A 10,849-nucleotide genomic window follows, 5' to 3' on the forward strand; every position below is an offset into this window, starting at 1 on the left:
AACTAGATCGAAAATTAATCAAGTGAAAAAAAAATTCTAGACCAATGTCACATTTTGGTAAAATTTATGATACATGTATAGGGTGTACTCAATGTGTCCGAGCTTGTCCCACACATGTATTAGAAATGATACCTTGGGATGGATGTAAAGCGAAACAAATAGCTTCTGCTCCAAGAACAAAAGATTGGTGTCGGTTGTAAGAGATGTAAATCTGCTTGTAGATGTAAACCCGAAAAACCAATCCGTAACCGTTCCGAAAATTATGGTACCCTGTAGACACCCATTTGTGTCTCCCCAAAACCAAACCCAGTGATGAGTGCCTTTCACGTCGAATCATAATCGAATGAAACGAACGTGTGGAAAGGTCTAGTGTTGCGGAAAGTTTTATTTCTTTTCTCTTCTCCCTGTTTTTGAAAACTTTATTTTAAGAAAACAGCCAATCCAGTTTGTTTGGTCCATGATATGGGTCCAATAGTATTGTAGTTGGATGGGGCTTGCAAAGACCTTTCCAACGATATATTATAAGCCCAATTCTGATGAATATTGAGGAAGTTATGGCCAATTTACCAAACTGGGTCCGGTTTGAGCTTTAAGTACGGCCCAATGACCTAGGGGAGGGCCTAATATAATTTATCATTCCTAATGCAATTAGGAATGGTTTTAGTCTTCTAGAACATTCTAGAAGGTTCTTTTCATTCCTAATTCAATTAGGACTTTTCAGAGTTTTAATTAAGATCAATAGCATTTTCGATTGAAATTATTTTATTTTATCTTCAAGTACGGGAAATTTATCAGATTTTCGAAAACGCGTTGAAATCCAGTTTGGCGTCCAAACCCAGGCCTTGGCGCCTGGAACCAGGCTTGGCGCCAGACGCTAGCCATTGGCGCCTGACGCTAGCCACTGGTGCCTGGCGCCAACTAGCCAGGGCTGGCGCCAATGTTGTTTTATGATCTTCAGACTCTGTTTTGTTAAATTATCTTTTTTGGATGATTTTCTCTATAAATATCGTATCAAAAACTCCGTTTTCATTCACCAATTCTCACAAATTCTCATCAACAATTAGTTTTCTTTCGCAATCATAAATTCTCTAATTCTCTCTTAATCATTCACCAACTCTCATCAAGATTTTCTTGATTATTCTCTCTTTCTTATTCTTTTCTAAACTTTTCTTTTTAATACAAAATTCCGCATTCACAAGATCTAAAAACACCTAGCCATATTCGAAGTTGCCTTCGCTCTAGACGTGGAAGGTTTTAATTTCTGAGGGTTTGGTCCCAAATCTCTCTTTCAATTATTTAATTTAATTGCTTTGATTATTATTTTCCTTGAAGTTACTAACGTGTGTATTTTGTTATTAGAAAGAGGTAAGAGGCATCAAAGTAAGTGCTTTAATGGATTAATTGATATTATGATGTAGAAATCATGTTTATATTGTTATTATGATATTCCTAGTATCATGTCTAGGGTATTTTTAATATTAAATATGATTGTTATGATACTTCCTATGTTCTTCCTAATATTTATGATTGTTAGTATCATGTTAGGGCTAAAGATTTGATTTTTATTGCTTAGTGACATGCTAGGGTTTGTTATTAATCTTGTTAGTATCATGCCTAGGATCTTGCTATGCTTTAACATGATTATGATTATGATTGATTATTATTATTATAATGATGTTGATTATTTTATTATGTTGCTTGATGTGCATATTATTTTATTCTTTATTGCTTGATCACCTTTTATTGCATGTTAAAGGGAATTTGTACTTGTAACCACGCTTAATAAGATATTTAATAATCTTGTTAGGTTAATTGTGATTATAATTCAAGTGATCGCCAATAATAGATTTATTTGTGCATTAATATTCAACCAACATAGATTAAACAGGTTTAGGGTTAATCCTATTGATTGTATGTTAGTTAGAAAGCGCACATGAATACGAGCAAAGTAAAGTAGAGGCCTATTATTAGGGCAAGTTCAATCTATTTTAGGTTGGATTTGTACCCTCATCCCCGAACCCTATTTTGGTTCATGACCTTATGGAGTTGACGATCTCTTGGATCGTTAAGGGGTGTAACCTTCACCTCGTGAACGGTTTACAAGTTCCTTAAAAACTTGTTGGCGACTCTTTTTTTCTATCTTCTTCCCTTTTGGACGCCACTGTACTTTAGTGTATGATCACAGTGGGGTTCGAGCTAGTGGGATTATTAAAGGCTTGAAATTATTCCCTACAGTTTTTGGCGACTCCACTGGGGAGGATTTCTATTTTAATTCCTGAATTTGTTTCGGCAATGATTTAGAATGAGTGGATGAGACTCGAAAAGTTCTAAGTATTTCATGTGCGTAATTTTGATTAACATTATTGTCATATGCATAAAAAGGTTCTCATTGGAAAGACCATCCGTAATGAGTCAAAAATATAGGATTTTACACGTAGGAAATTTGAGAAATGTCTTTCACAACTAGGACCGAAATAACACCGCGTGAAACTGGATGATTTTATTGAGCACAGAAAGCTGCTGAGGCATGTGGGAAGTACCGTCAGGGGCCAGAGCTTGGCGCCAAACTTTTAGCCGTAGCGCCAGACGCCAGTATTGGCGCCAGGCGCTACAGTTAAAAGTCGGCGCCAATCTCTGTTTGCTGGCGCCAATTTCCCCCAATACCGAGCCAGAAATATGCGTTCTAATTTCGACCGGTTTTTCGTATTGTTTGCTCGATCCTGCTTCCTGATTGAATTTTTTCTCACTTTTCTGAAACCCATATGTGTTCTACATATGGACATAACCCTCTGGGAATTCATGCTCTATCTACCCAATTGAACGCTCCTGGCAACAAAGGGTACATTTGAGATGTTGAATTCACCAAACCATGGAAGTGAGTTTTTTCTAAAAACTCGCGGTGTCCTATCCACACGCGTTAACCCTTCACGGTTAGGCTTCTACGCGGTGCATCTGGACAATTAACCATGGACCCTATTTGACTAAACCATATCCCGAACTTTAGAGAACTAGAGCCATGGTTAGGTTGCGAACTCATTGCATCATATTGTGCCTACTTGACTAATTGTGCATTATTTGTTGTGCATATATATTCTATGTTCCTCTTAACCGTTTGTTGATTTGTGTTGAGATTAAAATTAATGACTTAAAGAACTTTGCCTAATTAATTAATTACTTTGAGTCAATAAAGTTTCTTTTTAATCGGAATTGACCTATTACGACTTTAGGCATACCCCAGTTGACTAATAATACCGAAAACAGTCCCAGACCAAAGCTCTAAAGTTGGTGCCAAAGTCTGAGCTGTAGCGCCACTGTATGGTGTGTAGCGCCGGACATTTACTAAAAAAGTCTGGCGCCAATCACTATGTTGTGACGCCAGTCCTGTCGCTTGGCCGACAGTTCGGATTATTTGTCGAGTCATCACCTAATGTCTAATTAATCAGTTTTCTATTTAATTCGGTTAATTTTGCTGACTATGATGCTTAATTAAATTAATGTTCGAGTTTAGGCACTAAGTCCCATGGTCTTATACAAGAGTCCAAACATGTCACTTACACTCAATAACACACACCGATGCACATGTCTTGACCATGATTAAGAGAGTCTTGTATGCCTGCGTTTTTTCCGTCATTTTTTTAGGGGGGTAAGTCGGATATTAATCCTCCAATAAATAATAATACTTAGTTCCCTAAACACATGTACATTATTGCTCCCTAAAATATGCATATACTTTTTTTTTAAAAATAAAAAACCCATAAAGTCAAATTGATTCGAGTCAAGTAATTAAAACGCAAATTGGCTTAATTTACAGCGCGTGGTCAAGAAAGGAAGGACGATTAATCAAAGATAACCTCTTCGTACAAGTCCAACTTTTCGACAAACCTATAGTCCGCAAGAGGAAAGCAAGAGTCATAATGGCAACTCAAGAAGAAGTCAATGATCTCAAGAACCAACTGGCTACTGTAACTGAGACACTGAAGCTTCTCGCACTTAAGATCGAGGATCCCGTGAAACAACAACAAATGGACCTCATGCAAGAGAGCCTAAGAAAGTTGTCCAGCGACTACAAGTTTCAAGAACTCACATCCCAAGGGGTCTCGGTGGATAAAGATCTTCTTCCGCAGAAGTTCAGTGCCAACGATATCCCAAAATTTAGGGCAATCGACAACCCTTACTTCCATTTAAGGGCATTTAAAACAATAATGAGTATCAAGGGTATCGATAAGAAAGTCTTCCCTTCTCTATTCTCACTATCTCTCGAGACCGTTTGCCAACAATGGTTCTTTTCTCTTGAAAAAGAAAAGACCTCTATCTGGGAATCCATAGCAAATGCTTTCGTCGATAGGTACAAGTGCAACATTCAAGTCAAAACTGACCATAGAGAACTTGAAATCCTCAAACAGAAGGAGAATGAAGGCTTCACTGCTTTCTTTAACAAGTGGAGAGAAACCTCAGCTAAAATGATCGAGGTACCAAGTGAAAAAGAGTCCGTGAGACTGTTCATTAAAAACCTCCAAGAAAAATATTCAAAGCATCTTAAATATCAAAATAACCTTCATACCTTTAAGGCTGTTTACGATATTGGGATTAATATTGAAGATGACTTGGCTAAATCTAAAGCTGCCAACAATAACTCCAACAGTGGCTGGAAAGGAAAGAAGAACGACAATCCTTCTTCTTCCAAAACCGCCCAATCAAATAATGTTAGCACCTTTAATCTAGGAGAAGTCCTCGCCATGAACAACCAAGGACAAAAGAAACTATTTAGGAGAAACTTCACTCCTATTGGCATGAGTTATGACACCGCATTTGATCGATTAAATGCAAAAGGTCTTATAACTCCCATTGGACCATTTGGAGATCCACCAGTTGAGAAGAGGTCGCCTAACTGGAACCCTAACGCACATTGCAAATATCATCAGGAAGAGGCCATTCTACTGAAAACTTTTGGAAGCTTAAGGAAGCTATCCAAGACCTAATTGACAATAACAAGCTGCCATTGCCCCCTGCCATTAAGAAGCCAAGCATTGACAATGCACCTCTAGCTCATGCTTTGGCTATTTTCGATGAAGAAAGCGAAGTTGACCCCTCATCTCTCATTAAGCCTGTCAAAGCAACCAATGTCGAAGAAGGAGAAGAAGAGATCTTTTTCGATGTCGAAGATAACCTTCCAGAACCAGCAAACGAGAAAGACATACAAGTGCTCACACTGTTTATGAGGGAGACATCGCAACTGTTACGTGAAACTCTTAAAATTATGAACGAACTTCACAAGAAATATGATGAACTTCCTAAAAAAGAGTCCACACCAGTGAAAACGACTTATGAGGCAAAGTATTTTCCCTTATAAGTCACCGAAAGACCCAAGAAGAGCAATAAAGTTTATACTCCAATTGGGATCCCGTATGCACAAATGTTCGAAATGCTCTCCGAGAGTGGCAAGGTCAAACCTCTCGAACCGAGACCATTTGAATCATTAAAAAGGACAGATAGATATTACGGTCAGTACCATCAGTCAGGAGGGCACAAGGAATAAGAGCTTACGATAATACTCGACGTCAAGCTCTTGGCAAAATAACTCTAAATGTGACGGCAGGAGCAATAGAACATGGTACAACTTTTCAAGTGGTAGACATCAAAGCTTCATTCAATCTGTTTTTAGGACGCCCTTGGCTCCATGATCTAAAGGCCGCCCCTTCATCTCTCCACCAACAAGTGAAAGCCATAGTTGGAGGAATCCCCATCACTATTGACGCTTCGCCGATGATGAGGATTAAATCAATAGAAAACCCAATCATCAACGTGGAACACGACGAAGATGACGAAGACTTATGGGGTTTTAATGAAGAAGTCTCCTTAATCCAAGAGGATGAAAGGACATTTCTTTACCACGACCCCCATTCCAACATGATTATCAACACTATGCTTAAGAAATAAGGACACTTCCTTGGGATGACCTTAGGAAAGAAGAAAGGGATAGCAAAATCGATAGAGTCACCTGGCCTCCCTAAACTAGATACTTTTGGACTTGGTTTCGATCCGACTCGGAAAGATCTCAAGCGAGCCCAGGACAAGTTGAAAGCACGTAGGAACGCTTGCGTTCAAAAGAAAGCAATTCCAATGGATCAGTACCCTCTTACGCTTAATGGTCAGTTTATAAAAGAAGGAGAGGACTATCCATGCCATGAATTTCCCGAACCATTTGTTGTAAATGGCATACGACGACCAGGATTCGAGATTTTCTTAGATTGTTATTTCACTGATGAAATCCCAACTCTCGTCCATAAGGAGAAAGCACCCCCATGCTTTGACTTTAACGTCATGGGATTACTGTTTGGGCGAGAAAAGAATGAGCCAGTTTATGAGGAAGATAACTCCTCACTCATTCAAACGGTCCTACAAAGCAAAAACTTCGACCACTCAAAGCTAATTACTCCAGCTGAAGGATCACTGCAAGGGTGGCGCAAGACTATCAAAGTGATTACTCCGAGTGGAAGGAAGATATCAATCACGACAGGGCAAGGGCCGATGTTTGAAGAATCGTCAGAGTCAGAGTCAGAGTCTGAGTCAGAGTCTTTCCCTTTAGAATCTTCTAAGTCTTTAGCTATAATGCCTCCCCTTCCTATTTCTTCTCCTAGGATAGTTAGGGTTCCAGTCCCTGAGGACATATCACTCTTTGATGTAATGATCTCAGAGTATAATAATATCTCTCATTCTCCTTACTCCTCGTGTTCTTCTCTAACCCAAGATGACGAACATTGCTTAGCCAACGATGAAAAGGATAAAGAAATTATTAAAGCAATGGAAACACTTGAAAAGAAAACACCAGTAATTGAAGAGACTGAAATACTTGACATCTCGAACGATTCAACTCATAAAAGAGAAGTTAAAATCGGATTAACATTGAATAAACAAGAAAGAACCGATTTAATTAACTTGCTTAAAGAATTTATCGATTTATTTGCTTGGTCATATGAAGATATGCCAGGAATTAATAGAGAAATAGCTCAACACACTATACCATTAATACCAGGAATGAAACCTGTAAAACAAAAGTTGCGTCGAATGAAACCCGACGTAGCACTTAAAATAAAAGAAGAAGTTCAAAAACAAATAACTGCAGGTTTCATCAAGGTATCCAAATACCCCGAATGGGTCGCCAACGTCGTCCCAGTTCCAAAGAAAGACGGAAGGGTAAGGATGTGTGTCGACTATCGAGATCTAAATAAGGCAAGTCCAAAGGACGACTTCCATTTGCCACACATCGATATTCTGGTAGACAACACGTCAAATCACGCGCTTCTCTCATTCATGGACAGATATGCATGGTACAATCAGATTCTCATGGCAGAAGAAGACATGGAGAAAACGACCTTTATCACACCATGGGGCACTTACTGTTACACGGTAATGCCATTTGGGTTGAAAAACACAGGTGCTACTTACCAACGTGCAGCAACTGCCTCTCCACGACATGATTCACAAATAAGTTTAAGTATATGTCGACGACATGATTGTGAAATCAAAGGACCGTCCAGGCCATCAAGTAGCCTTAAGGAAGTTTTTCGAAAGGCTAAGAAAATACAATATGAGGTTGAATCCATCAAAATGTGCTTTTGGAGTCACCTCAGGCAAGCTCTTGGGATACGTCATAAGATCTAGAGGAATAGAGATAGATCCAACCAAGATTAAAGCAATCATGTCGATGCCACCGCCCAAGACCGAGAAACAGATTCGAGGATTCATTGGCCGGTTGCAATACATAAGTAGGTTCATATCAAAACTGACAACGATATGTGAACCAATCTTCAAAAAGCTCAAGAAGAATGTACCAGTAATATGGGATGATGAGTGTCAAAAAGCCTTTGACAGGATCAAAGCCTATCTCGTAAATCCTCCCGTATTAGCGCCAGCACTTCCCGGAATACCTCTAAGGCTATATCTGACGGTTACCAAAGAGACAATGGGAGCCATGCTAGCACAAGAGGTAGAAAACAAAGAGAATGCAATCTATTACTTAAGTAAGAAGATGCTCGAATACGAAACACGCTATACACCACTCGAGAAATTGTGCCTCGCTTTGGTGTGGGCCACAACTAAGTTGAGACATTACATGTTGGTTCATACCGTTTTCGTGGTATCTCAATTGGATACACTCAAATATTTGTTCGAGGAATCAACACTCAATGGACGAATTTCAAGATTGATAGTCAACTTAGCTCAGTTTGATGTGCGGTTTATGCCACAAAAAGCTATTAAAGGATCTATGGTGTCAGACTTTATGGCAGACTTTCCAATAGAAGACTCAACACCGATACAGGACAATGAATTTCCAGATGAAGATTTGATGGTCACCGAAGATGATACTTGGACCTTGTATTTCGACGGAGCCTCAAACCAAAAGGGATGTGGCGTCGGAGTGCTACTAGTATCACCTAAAGAAGAACACGTCCCAATCTCAATAAAGCTTGATTTCGACGTTACTAACAACGCTGTTGAATATGAAGCATGTGTGGTATGCCTTGAAACAACTCTAGCATTGGGAGTAAAGAAATTAAGGATATTCGGAGATTCCTCTCTAATTATCAATCAAATATCTAAAAGGTGGAAAGTAAGGAGCGAAAGCCTAGCCCCTTACCAAACTTATCTGGAAACTCTTACTGACCAGTTAGAGAAGGTAGAATACACATATCTACCTAGAGAAGAAAACCAATTTGCTGATGCCTTGGCAAGATTAGCCTCAATGGTTAGGATTCCCACGGATATCGAGCAAATGCCTCTAACTATCGAAAAAAGGCACAAACCAGCATATATACAGGCTATAGAAGACGACGACCCAGTCCAAGACGAAGATGAAGAACAAGAAGAAGAACCATGGTACACAGACATTCTCAACTATGTCACCAATGGAGAATACCCTCCTCATGCTGACAAAAGAACAAAACGAGCCTTGAGACTTTTGGCTTCTCAAAATGTACTCATAGACAACGAGCTACATAAAAGAGTACCTAAAGGTCAAGCTCTCCTATGCGTAGGAAAGGTGGATGCACAAAGAATAATGAGAATGGTTCACGAAGGAATCTGTGGAACTCATGTAAATGGGAAATGTTAGTCCAGAAAATAATGCGAGAAGGGTATTATTGGACTACCATGAATAGGGACTGCCATCAATACGTGAAAAGATGTCCTAAGTGTCAAATTTATGCCAATTTACAACACGTTCCTCCATCTTTGCTCTATACCTACACATCACTATGGCCATTCTCTACATGGGGAATTGACATAATCGGCAAGATCACTCCTCCAGGGGCAGGAGGCCATGAATTCATTCTAGTAGCAATTGATTACTTTACAAAGTGGGTCGAAGCGCAATCATACGCTAAACTCACTGCAAGACATGTAGCACTCTTTATCGAGAGAAACATCATTTGTCGATATGGGGTCCCACATGAAATGATAAGTGACAATGGAACTCACTTTCAAGCCGAATGTGAAGAATTGCTACATAAATATGGTATCCAACATCATCATTCGTCAAACGGAGCAGTTGAGGCAGCTAATAAGAATTTGAAGACTATCATCGAGAAAATGACAGAAAATTACAAGGATTGGCCTGACAAGCTCCACTTTGCACTGTGGGGTTATCGCACGTCAATCCGTACGTCAACAGGAAATACACCATTTTCTTTGGTATATGGAATGGATGTCGTACAACCTATCGAACTAGAAATACCATCTCTACGCATTGCGCTAGAGAGTAAACTTGATGAAGTCGAATGGACTAGGGCACGATATGAAGAATTAATCCTACTCGACAAAAAACGACTAGAAGCTCTACATCACACTCAGTGCTATCAAACTCGTATGGCTAGATATTTTAATAAGAAGGTCAAGACAAGAAATATCAAAGTAGGAGATTTGGTATTAAAAGCACTAAGGAAGAATGTTTTAGATCCAAGGGGAAAGTTTAGACCCAATTGGTCTGACCCCTACATTGTCAAAACAATCCTGTCAGGTGGTGCAACAAAATTAACTGATATGGATGGCAATGAATTCTCAAACATGACCAATCTTGACCAACTTAAAAAATACTACCCATAATTACTTGAGTAGGACACTCAAGAGAGCTACGTTCGGCCTGATTCCTTAGGAAAGGATACGTAGGCAACCCTTTATGGGTGCGGCCACTTTATTTTTCGACATCTCCGCGTTCCAGAATCAACTAGAAGTCAACAAAAGTCAGAAAATTACTGGCGTCGTAGAACAGAGTCTGGCGCCAGCCACAAGCCATTAGCGCCAGACGATGGTATTGGCGCCTAGCGCCAGACCTCAATAGCTGGCGCCAAACTACAGTCGCTGGCGCCAATTCAGTAATACAATCTGGGCGAATTTCGGTGTTTTTCGGAAAATTTTCGACTTCTGTACTCGAAAAATTCTAGAAAATTAATTTTTCTTGATTTTCATTGCTTTAATAAAATATATTTAAAGTAACAATTTAATTGAAAGCTGAAATTTCATTAATAAAATAAAATTACATTGTTAATGGAATTTAAACAAGGCTGAAATAAATTAACTTTAAATAAAAGTTTAACAATCTAATAAATCTAAAGCTAAGCAATGTTCTAATCTTTCTTCTCCTTTTTATCTCCTTTCCAATTCTTTTCTGTTTCCTGCTCTTCATCCATTACTTTAGCTAGTAGGCATCCTTTAGAGGGCCTACATTTAATTTTGGAATAGATTGTTTCTCCTTCCGCTAGCACTCCATGCTTCTTTTCCACCCAAACCTTTTTGTCTGTGGTGGTAGCTTTCCTTTTCCCCATGTCTTTAGTAGAATTCTTCTTCCTAGGCA

This window comes from Chenopodium quinoa, unplaced genomic scaffold, assembly GCF_001683475.1.
Source record: "Chenopodium quinoa cultivar QQ74 unplaced genomic scaffold, ASM168347v1, whole genome shotgun sequence".
NCBI classification, from domain to species: domain Eukaryota; kingdom Viridiplantae; phylum Streptophyta; class Magnoliopsida; order Caryophyllales; family Amaranthaceae; genus Chenopodium; species Chenopodium quinoa.